Raw genomic sequence first — 12,083 nt, forward strand, 5'->3', positions numbered from 1 at the left:
GGCTGTATGACAGCTGTAGAGAGATGTCCTCCTAGTCAGGTAGCCATCACAGGCTAACCAAGATGTCTAAACTGTGAATTCCACAGGGTGACCAAAGAAACCTTTATTACCGTAACCATGTAAGTGGGAACGGAGCAGTTCAGCAAAGTGAGTTATTTCTAGAAGGCTGGAGTTTGATACAACAAAATAAAACCAAGATGTAAGAGAGAGAGAGAGAGAGAGAGAGAGAGAGAGAGAGAGAGAGAGAGAAGAAATGAATAACAGCCAGGAATCTCTTTTTGCTTTGTTCAAACAGAAAAAGTAAAAAAGGGGAAAATCTGACGGGGGGGGGGGGGGCTGTGGCTAGTATTTTATTTCCGTTTTTAAGGAATCCTTTCTCTTCCCAAAGCCTCCAGTTATTCCATGGTAAGACTTCCACAAGGTGACAGAAAAAAAAAAAAAAAAGACCCAACACTTGATTTCCTTAGTTAAGTAAGTTACGAACTGAGCAGTTCAGTCAAATAGGTCATTTCTAGAAGACTGGGTTTTGATGCAATAAAATTAAGCCAAAACGAATTTGGGGAAGTGGAGCTTGTGGGTAGCAGGGATGGTCCTGTACTGTGGTTGAATAGTGGAAGAGGTGGGGATGAATAGCAGAGCCAGGAACCTCCTTTTGTCTTGTTTAAAGATGACAAAGTAAACATGGGAAATTCTCAAAAGGAGAGCTGAGACAGGAGGACCACCTGGAGCTAGGAGCTCAAGACCAAGCTCAAGCTCAGGTCAACTCAGCAGGACCTAAGCTACCGCTGAGCATAGCTGCAAGGCAGAATGCTTGCTTTCCTGTACAAAATCCTAGGTTCCATCCCCGGCATTGCAAAACAAACATCATCAATCAACCCCACATAAGATTTGTATGCAATCTAGCTACGTCTCCGCGTCTGTCTCTGGGTTATTTATAATACCCATCGTAACGTATATCCTTTGCTGGGTACTCCCCTTGGGTATGCCAAGCGTGCATTCTTTCCCTGATCTACCAACCACCAGCCTCTTAACACCTAGTGAAATGCAGAAGTGGTGTAAGAGTGGTTGTAGCACACTGTCCAGGGGATAACAAGGAAAACAGCCGGAACGTGCTCAGGGCACTATTTTCTGGTGCACCTGCCCCCTCACTGAGATGCAGAAAGTGCTGGCAGTTTGGAGGCCCCAGGGCAAGCTGCAGCAGAGAACATGCAGAGGCAGCTAAGTGAGCAGCTTATCTTTGGGTGAGGGGGCTGCCTGCCACACAGCAGAGGGCTGGCCGTTGTACTCACCACCACAGGGGGACACAGAACAGCCCAGGCAGTGTCAGTGCCAGCAGCAGCATCCTCCAGTCTCGGATGAAGTATGCAAACAGCGGCAGCACCATGTAGCCGATGGCAAAAAATGTACAGACTCCTAATGTGGAGAAGAGGATGCGAACCGACTTGCTCAGGATTTCAGTCCCTGTTCAAGACGATGGGCAGGCAGTATTAGCATTTCTGCTCTCTTCGACATCTGCTTTTTGAGGCTGGAGTCTCTTCTTTCCAATGCTGGGGATTGAACCCATGAATGTCTGGCAAGGGTTTTGTCAATGAGCTATACCTGAGCCCAACATCCATTTGTTACAGCTTTGCCTGGAAGTTGGAGTTCGAGCCCTACCCCTAAGGAAACGGTGTCCTGATCCCTGTTCTATTGCTGGGAAGAGACAGCACAAGCAAGGTAACTCTTATTTAAAGAAAAGCATTTAATTGAGTGTTTGCTTAGCCCATCATCATGGCAGGGAGCATGGTGGTAAGAATGGTGATGGATCAGTAGCTGAGAGCTACATCCTGATCCTAAGGATGAGGGCAAGTGAACTGGGCTCTTGGGACCTCAAAGTTCAACCCCAGTGACACATTTCCTCCAACATGGCCACACCCAATCATTCTAATCCTACCAGAGAGTTCCACTCCCTGGTGATAAAGCATTCAAGTACCACAAAAGAAGACATTGGTTTGTGGCCCAAGTAGCGATTTCAGGGCGTGCCACGGTGGAGTAAGGAGGGGCAGGGTGGGCAACGTTGACAGAAACTCAAGATTTGGCAACTTCAGGAAGGATGGGGCTTCAGATTTTTAAAGCTTGGATTAAAGGTCATTTTATGTCACAGGACAGTCAGGCCAGCCGCCATGGTTTGAATAAGAGTGACTCCTGTACGTTCATATATTTGAATACATTGTCTCCAGTCGGTGGAGCTGTTTGGGAAGGTCCAGAGGGTTAGAGGTGTGTAAAAGGGCATCGGGACTGAGCTTCCAAAAGACTTGCATCATCGCTAGTGGGCCCTCTGCCTCTTGCTTATGGATCAAGAAGAGAGCCCAAGGGGTTGGGGATTTAGCTCAGTGGTAGAGCACTTGCCTAGCAAGCGTGAGGCCCTGGGTTCGGTCCCCAGCTCCGAAAAAAAAAGAATAAAAAAAAAAAAAAAAAGAAGAGAGCCCAGAGCTGTTCCTGCCAGCATGCCTTTGGTCAACCATCACAAACTCTAACTCTATGGAGCTCTAAGTGTAGAGGGCATGAGGTCTTCATGCTCACAGATAAACACCGGAGAACCAGGAATGTTAATCACCCAGGGGTGTCTCTTCAGTGTAGGAAATAAATACCTGTTTTCCACCTAGAAGCCTGGGAGAGGATGTTGTTACTGATCCAGTGACCTTTGTTATCTGTAGAGCCGGACCTCGCCCCAGAATGTTTATCCTAGATCTCTCCCAGTCAGGAGAGCACATCCTTAGGTGAGATGTCACATGTACTTTATAACCTCTGACTTCTGTGCTATTTCAGTCAGAGACCACGCCTAGACCCTTAAGCTCTAGAACCCATCTTCATAGTCCCATGTACTTTGCAAAGGAAATTCTATGCAGTTATACATGGAGGGTTATTGTATCCCTGAAATTAGAATGACTATTGCCTGGAAACTTTTCCAAATCGTACTTTGTTGAAATATGCTTACAATGAGCCACCTCACAGCAGGCTCCTGAAGTTTGATTCGCCGTAAGTCTAGCTGAACTGAGTTTTCTTTTTCTTTTTTTTATTTTTCGGAGCTGGGGACCAAACCCCACATTACCACTGAGCTAAATCCCCAGCTGAACTGAGTTTTCTTTTCGCCTTTTCAAGGTTCCCTTCCCTGTTTGCAATGATGCTGGAAGGGACCCCCACGTGAAAGCCCAATGACACTCTTTCTTTTATAAGTTGCCTTGGTCATGGTGTTTTATCACAGCAATGGGAAGTAACTAACACAGCTACCTTCTGACAATGCTGTACTTTCAGAGGAAGTGTGAGACATGGAGACTGTCTTGTCCAGGAAACAAGAAGTGGCTCTTTTAAGACACTGTGTGGAGTCAGGCTGTGGAAGGCTTGTCCACAACTCTCATCTGTATGTGAACACTCACTGGCCCATAAGACAACAGTGGCTCTCCCAGCTTTCAGGACACCCCCTGTCCTTGAACTCTGAGACATGACACTCGGAAACCAGCTGCCTCTGGAGTTTCCCAGAGCTGTCAGCCAGCACTGGAGCAGCTCAGAAGGCTTGTTTCTGTACTGCTTTGGGAAAACATTCAGGTTCTAGAATCAATGAAAAGGTTAATTCCCAAGATTGAACATTTACCATTCCAAGCATTCTTACCCAGAGCGGGGAGGATAAAAGTGCAGGGACAGGCAGAACTTCTCAAGTGAAAATCTGCTGGGTTCAAATCTGGCTTTGAGGACCTCATTCCCCCACTCCACCCCACACCACCCCCACCAAAAAAAAAAAAAAAAAAAAAAGGCCTGGAAAGTAGCTATTTTATTCCTGAAACACCAGGGGGCGCTGCTGCGCCACAGGAAAACCAGCAGCCACCATGTCTGTCCTTCCACCAAGTCCTCCTTTGCAGGAGCTGCCTGGGACTCCGTCTGTTCTGGGACAGATCAGTGACAGTCTTAGGCCTTCAGATCTTAACACAAGTGTTATCCCAGAACCTAATGTTATCAGTTTCCCTCTGAGCCCACTAGAATGAGAAGGGTGGGCCCAGGTAGACAGGGAGCCCTGTGTCTGTAGACACACCTAAGCTCCAAACTACCCTTGACCTGGCCCTCTTCTTCTCTACCCTGCATGTGAGGCCATGGTCACGTGGGGAGAAGGGAGGGCTGGGGAAGGCAGTGCCAGAGCTGTGGGACGTGAGGGGGCTGTGGCTGCGGCTGGGTGGCTGAACCTGTGGATAAAGTGCTTGCCGCACAAAGATGAGGAAGTGAGCTCAAATGCCCAGGACCTGCCTAACAGAGCTGGGCACTATGGAACACGCCTGAAACCCCAGTGCTGGTGGGACAGAGACAGGAGGCCCTCTGGGGTAAGTTAGCCTGAGAGCTCCAAGTGTAATGTAAGAGCTTGTGCCAAAAAGTAAGGTGAATGCTAGCTGGTTGGCTCAGTGCCAAGCTTAATAATCTGAGTTGATTCTCAGAACCCAGCATGGTGGAAAGAGAAAATGAACTTTCACAAGTTCTCTGTTCTTCACACCCGTGCACCCTTCCTCCACTGACATAAAAAACAGTTTGAGGAACAATTGTGAAATATGCCTTGGTGGTTCCCTCTGGCCTGCACATGCCCACACTCCTGTGCTCATGGTTACATACATTCGTGCATGTGCCTGTGAGCAAACACACACACAGGAAACAAAGAAACATGTAACGTAAAAGTTATCTGAGGACCAACTGCCTGGCACATCTGTCATTGCTCCTAACTGGACTGCTCTGGCTTCTCCCTTTGTAGGCCACCAACCTTCTGCCTTCATAGCCTAGATCAAGGACTTCATTTCCCTGTTGTCTCTCCCCAGGATCCCCTGTCTGAAGCTCCTGGCTCCTGAGAATGTGTGGACCGCCACCCCAGGAGGACTTTAAGATCACTGGGCAACTGTCCTTTCTCTCAGGCATTAAAATACAATGTGTGAGTCAGGCTACAGTGTACCCTCACCTCTGGTTTCTTGAGACAAGGTTTCTCTGTGTAGCCCTGAAAGTCTTGGACCTAGCTCTGTAGACCAGGCTGTCCTCAAACTCAGAGATCCACCTGCCTCTGCCTCCCTAGTGCTGGGTGGGATCAAAGGCATGTGTTACCAGTGGCTGGAGAGAATTTTCTCAACATGCATGAGGTTCTGAGCTTAATTCTTGCACTGGCTAATTTTATGTCAACTCAACACAAATTAGAGTCACTGGAGAGAAAGGGGCCTTGTAGGATGATGTCATTACATAGGTGAAGGCAGGTACAAGACAGAACGAGGCCTGTCATTGGCAAGAAGGAAGGATGGGCGGGAGAAAACTTTTAGTGAGGAGGAGACTGGAACTGAGGAGAGAGAGAAGCAGCCAAGAGAACATGGAGACGGATGTTAAAATTCTGTGTACATTTAGAGGTTGTTATGAATATTTTTAAGGGATGGATGTGTACAGGGCTTTGTATGTCTAGGTGGGCAATTGTATCTTATCAATTAGACCAGAGGTTATTGTGTTGTGTGTTCTTTCATGTGGTGATTTAGTTGAATTCAAGAAAGTATGTGGTAGCTGGAGACACTGGGCCTCCACGGAATTGGGATGTATATTTCTGGCATGGTAGCAACCTGCCTTGGGAACTAGATGGGTAGAGAGATTGCTGCCAGGCTCAGAGAGAGGTCATCGGCAGTGTGATATGGGATAGAGCAGAGCGGGTGAGAGGCTTTGCTGACTGAGATGAAGATGTCTACCAGATATCTTGGGGCACTACGGTGCTGGATCTAGTGGAGGGTAAAAAACAGCTTTTTTTAAAAAAAAAAATAATAATTTTACAGCAACAGGGCCTCAATTGAGAAAATCGCCTTAATAGGATGGGGCTGTAGGCAGGCTTGTCGAGTACTCTCTAATTAGTGATTGACGTGAAAGGGCCCCTCCCATGTTGCCTGTGGCCACTTCTAGGCAGGTGGTCCTGGGTTCTATAATAAAGCAGACTGAAGAAGCCATAGAGAGCAAGTCAGTAAGGAGCGTCCCTCCCTGGTCGCAGGTTTCTGCTTTGTTTGAGTTCCTGTTCTGACTTCCTTCAGTGATGATGAACAGGGATACGGAAGTGAAAGCCAAATATACCCCCTTTTTCCTAACTTGCTTTTGGATGGTGTTTTATCACAGCAATAGAAACCCTAAGGCAGCTCCCAGTGCTGTGATGATGATGATGATGATGATGATGATGATGATGATGATGACAACGATGATGACGACGATGATGACGATGATGATGATGGGCTGGTGAGATGGCTTAGAAGGTACAGGAGCTTGCTGCCAAGCCTGGCAACCTGAGTTTAACCCCAGGGACTCCTATGGTAGAATGCAAAAATCATCTTCTGTAAGCTGTCCTGTGTCTTTCATGTGTGTGCTAATTCATATGAGTGCACCCCCAGTATACATACAGAATTAATTTAAAATTTTAAAGGGTCTATACAGAAAAGGAGGAAATGAGAACTACAACTGTCATTTTAAAAGTTATAAAATTGTTACATAAATGACCAATGATTTAGCAGTTAGGAGACTTGCTACACATGATTGCCAATCTTGGTTGCCAATAGAACTGCATCTAGAATCAACTGAAAGTCAAGAGCTATAAGACATTTTCTTGATTGGATTATTTGAAGAGGGAAGACACATTAAATCCGGGCCATGCCTTCTGGTGGCAGCCCACATAGAAGGACACTGAAGAAGGAAGCTGTTTTTGTTTTTGTTTTTGTTTTTTGTTTTTTGACTGTTTTCAGTGGGCTTCCAGGGCCTAAAGAAAGGGGTTTCTTTTGCTGGATAAAGGCCACCTTCTACAACTCCACAGCTAACATCTTAACCAAGAAACTGTGCTCTTAAGAAACGGGACAAGATGAGGTGTCCACTCTCCCTATTATGCCGTAGAATTACAGAGGCAGGAGAGGCCACCACAAGAGAGTAAGGAAAACAAAAGGAGGAGGCAAAAGCAACCACTCTTCACAACTGGCCTAATCATCTACACCTGAGTCTCAAGATCATCAACAGACAAATTGTCAGAATAGAAGCGACTGGGAAGGTGGGAAGACCTGAGACCAAAACTAAGAACAATTGACTGCCTTTAATCTCGTTACAAACTAGCAACTAAGTCAGCATGGGAAAGACCTATAATCAACAATTGTTGCTAAACTCCTTCCCCAGGGGAAACATAATAAAAAAACACTATCAAGTCTATCCCTCCACCCAAGGTACTAAAGACAAACTTAGGTACAGTTCTGCCGCAGTTCTCCTTGGGAAACCATGAGTTTATTGGACTTTTAGAGCATAGATAAAGAAGGGCTTACTTACTGGAGGGTGGGTGCTCTATTCCCCACACAAGAGTCAGACTGGAAAGTCTTTACACACTATGGATGAAAGCTTCTCCCCATTCCCCATGTCTTCCTGATCTATAAACTCGAGTCCTCTCTGAGGCCATATGCAGGTAGGGATGAGTTGCATAGGACAGGTGGCCGGGAGTAGGTGGATTCTCTGGTGCCCCACCACCTCCCATGGACTTCTGTGAGGGGATAGGAACAGCTACAACCCAGATAGGATGGGCCTTTTGTAACCAAGCATAGGAACACCTCAAAAAGGTGTGGTTTGGATCACAGTCCAGTGTAGGCACACATTTTCTGCAACCTACTTTCAATAAGGGTTCAACTTTCCCTCTAGCCCACCACCCAGCAGAGGTTGAAGAAGAGAAAAGTTAGTAGGATAGGGGAGAAGTGGACCTGTTCAGCAACAGTTCTCTGGGGGAGAGCTCGATCTTCTTTGGCTGCAGTTGAGTCCTGTAGCAAACACCAAACACGACTCAGCAGCTTCAGACCAGTCCTCCAGGCAGACACCAGGCACGAACCAGCAGCTACATTCCAGTCCTTACAGCAAACACACCAGGCAGCTATAGTTCAATTCTGAAGAAGCTGCCAGGCTCACCAATTGGCCTGAGGCGAGGCTGTGGAAGCAGCAAACTGCTGCAGAAACCCCAGGAGCCCCAGGAGCAGTTCTTGGGAGAGTTTCAATGGCAGCATCATCACAAATTGAGCTCAAGGCAAACCAATACCTGTACGTCTTTAGGGATGAATAGCAAGGCTCAGTGCTCGTCTCCCACAGATTGTGGGGTCATATTTATTCTCCTTCATCAAGTGTCCTTTTATGTGTTTGCTATAGCAAGACATCCTTTCACCTGTGTGCTCCAGCAAGACATCATTTGATACAACTATCTTTCCAAAGAAGTAGAAGTTTCCACTTCAGTCCTGTACAACAATAACGTGACAAAATAAGATATCACTTGGCACACTACTGTTGCAGAATCAAGGAGTTCTCTTAGTAAAGAGTCTTGAGAAAAATCTACTCTATGAAAAGAGTGTATAAGGGCTGGAGAGATGGCTCAGCAGTTAAAAGCACTGACTGCTTTTGCAGAGGTCCTGAGTTCAAATCCCAGCAACCACATGGTGGCTCACAACCATCTGTAATGAGATTTGGTGCCCTCTTCTTGTGTGTCTGAAGACAGCTACAGTGTACTTATATATAATATATGAATAAATAAATGAATAAATAAATAATAAATCTTTTTAAAAAAGAGCATACAAAAGAATGTATGAATGGGAACATCAATAAGGACTTAGGTGGCCAAAGCACTATCGGGACCCTGGGGTGCTAGATTGGAAGCATCTAAGGCTTCCCAGATCCTCCAGGCTGACCTGGGAGTGTGGACCCTAGCTGTGTCACATTTTGGGTCTTTCCTGTCGCAGAACCCCCCCCTCCCCGGGGCTTGGTGCCTGCTCCACAAGGACAAGTACTCCAGTAGCAGGGGCTGCACTTGGCTTGTGGCATCTCCATGAAGGCAAGACAGTTTTAAGTACCTGTCATCTGCACACAGGACACTAAGAATGCACTGCAGTATTTGTTGAGGGCTTCTAACACTGAGTCCCACAGTTCGCTGTAGTTAACTCACTGGAACAAATTTTGCCCTGGCAGAAACTACCATAAAGTTTGCCCAAATGCTTTAAGCTCTGTTCAACATCAGTTCCTGACAGCTACAAGCATTTTAAACTCTTGCTGTTAGGAAAGACAGGACAAATACAGTTAGCTCTCTCTCTTTCTCTGTGTGTGTTTCTCCTTTTGTGAGTGGCTATGAGCATATATGTGTGTATGTGTGTGTGTATGTGTGTGTGTGTGTGTGTATGTGTGTGTGTGTGTGAGTGAGAGAGAGACAGAGGGAGGGAGGGAGGGAGACAGAGACAGAGACACACACAGAGAGAGAACAAGTGTAAAAGATTTTATTACAGAGCCCAGAGAGAGCAGTCGTAAATCTGAAGTGAGAACCCAAATGAACCATGTAATGACTGAGTCACTTGCTTTCTGTTTCTGTACCTTGCATGTGTCCTGCAGGATGAGGCCTCTGTCTATACGCTATGCAGGAGATTTCAGTGTTTGCTGGGGAGCTCGAGGGAAAGCCCGACAGCCCCAGGGGTGGTGTTAAGGAAACAGCATCTCACATCTCTCCTGCAGAAGGTGTTTTCTGTCTGCAGCATGGGGAAATGGGAAGCATTAGAAATCCAGGGCAAGCCCTGCAGGCCTCTTCCTCCTGTAGGGCAGTTCTGACTCAAGGGAGCAGAGTGGAGCTCTGGCCACTTTTGTATAAACAAAGTCTGGGGAGGTTTAGTCAGAAAGCTGCTTAGTTTTCCTCAACTAAACAGAAACTAGAGTCCCCTGGGAAGAGGACTCTCAGTTGAAGAGTTTCCTCCATCAGACTGACCTGTAGACCTGTTTGGGGAGAGGGCCATCTTCTTGACTGAAGGCTGATGTGGGAGGGATCAGCTCACTGGAGGAGGTGACAGTCCTGGTTAGGTGGTCCTAGGTTATAAAAAAGCAAACTGAGCAAGCCATGGGGTAGCTAGCAAGCATCCTCCATGCCCTGCAGGTCAGTTTCTGACTCCAGGTTCCTCCTCAACATCCCTCAGAGATGGGCTGTGAGCTGTAATAAACTCTTCCCTGGTTGATTTTGACCAGCGTCTCATTACAGCAAGAGAAACTAGACTAGCACAGTCATGAAGAGAGAGGGAAGGATTCCCAAGGGCAAAGCCAAAGTCTGGTTTCATGGATGTGTGTGCACCAGGGGAATACGTGCTACCAGGGGAAATCTCCCCTGAGAAGGCAGGCCGTCAGGAACCCAGCTCAGGACCTGGTTTGAGGGGACTGGAAACCGAATGAATCTTCTAGATGTGCTTCTCTGTATTACTCCTGAGCCAGAGGCCTGTTTGTCATGTGCCACATTGTCAGTAACAGCTGATCCATTCATACTGGAAGCACAGATGACTTTGTGACAAACTCTTCACCAACACTGTATGTGTCTTGTACACCCCCAGCACAATGCTACCCTACCACTTCCTCAGTAGCTCCAAGGACAGGGTTCAAGCAGCTTCAGGCCAGCTTCGCAGAGCTACAGCCTGAAGGGCCTCACTTGGGTCTGTAGTGTATAGTTGCCTGCTCTCCATCCAAGAGACAGGATCTACGTGTGACTGATACCTGTGTAACTAAGAATGTGGGGGACAGATGCCCTCCATGTTGTCTTTTTGAATGGGTGATGATAGGCAACTGCTCCCCATTTTTCTCCACGGTGCAGGTGGTTTGGGGATGTATTTCCCAGGCTTTCTCAGAGACTCATGGCACTGTAGGGCTCTTTCCTTAGTGCTGTCCTCCCCAAGAAGGCATCCTGGTACTGGGTCTCCCTCCTTCCCTGTTCTGTATTCCTGCTCCTCAGAGTCATTTATGTAAAATATGTAACTGTGCAGAAGCTCTGTGCTTAGGCTGTTTCCAGGGAGACCAGGCTAAGTGTCCCAGGCTAGTGGAATGAGGTTAGTATTAAGTAGATAACCACACCATACTAGCGAAATCTTAAGCCCAAACAACTGCTACAATTAGCTTACAGAAGAGTTGCATATACTGTGTTGAGGTGGGTCAGTCAGGGTTCTCTGAAAGAACAGAAATGATAGAATGAACTCAAATATACTAAAAGGGGGGCTACTACAGTGTTTTATTAGAGGCTCTGACCTGAGTAATTCAACAATGGCTGTTTCCTAACGGAAAGACTAACAATTCTGGAGTTGTTCATTCTGCAAAACTGGATGTCTCAGCAGTTTCATCTGGGGCTGGAGTCCCAAGGAGGTCCTAGAGAACTGTCAGTTTTCAGTCCATGTTGGAATCCAGATGTGGGTTCTAACACCAGTGCGGGAATGCGTAAGGAACAGGATAGATGAACTAGCTAGTGAGAGGGCAAAGAGGCGGAAAGTAAAAACTTACCTTTTTCTCTGTGAGCTATCACCAGAAGGCATGGACCAGACTTAGGGTGTGTTTTCTGACCAGTGATTAGGGATTTAAAATAGATCTTCCGCATCAAATAATCTAAGCAAGAAAACATCCCTCACAGGTGTGGCTAGATGCTTGGGTTTTTTGTTAATTTCAGATGTCATCAAGTTGACAATTAAGATTTGTCATCACAAAAGAGCCTACCAATCCTAGGGATAAAGACCATAGTCAGTTATTATTATTTTTTTTAAAAAATCAGTTTATTAAAACCATTTCATTGCCCAAGGCACTTCAGTAGTTTTCACAAAATACGGGTTTTTGTGTTTGTTTTGCATTTTAAGAGTGTGAAGCGTGTGCTTTTGGAGCACCATGGCAACATAATCAGAAGAGAAGACAACCACTGAACATGAAATCCCCACCGATGTGACGTGACCGCAGTCAGCGACTGAGAGACTGTGAACACAATTTACATTTCTTTCTTGTAATTTTCCTCATGATTACGCATTGTAAAAGGAAGAAGCATGGTGTTAGTATTTTTGGCACTCAGGGCAGCTCTAGTGGCTTAAGACTGGGAAGGCCATGTATGTTGGCAACTGCACACCAGTCAGGGTAACCCTGAGCTGGGAAACACAGGCAGTTTCTGCTAAAGGACAAATAGCTTGAGACACAACAGCAGATGACAAACTCCCATGACAGTGCTGGAAGAAGGAAGGGACACTCTGTTATCCATACATTTCCCTCAAGACACAGCCAAGTGT

This window comes from Rattus norvegicus, chromosome 10 (assembly GCF_036323735.1).
Source record: "Rattus norvegicus strain BN/NHsdMcwi chromosome 10, GRCr8, whole genome shotgun sequence".
NCBI lineage: Eukaryota > Metazoa > Chordata > Mammalia > Rodentia > Muridae > Rattus > Rattus norvegicus.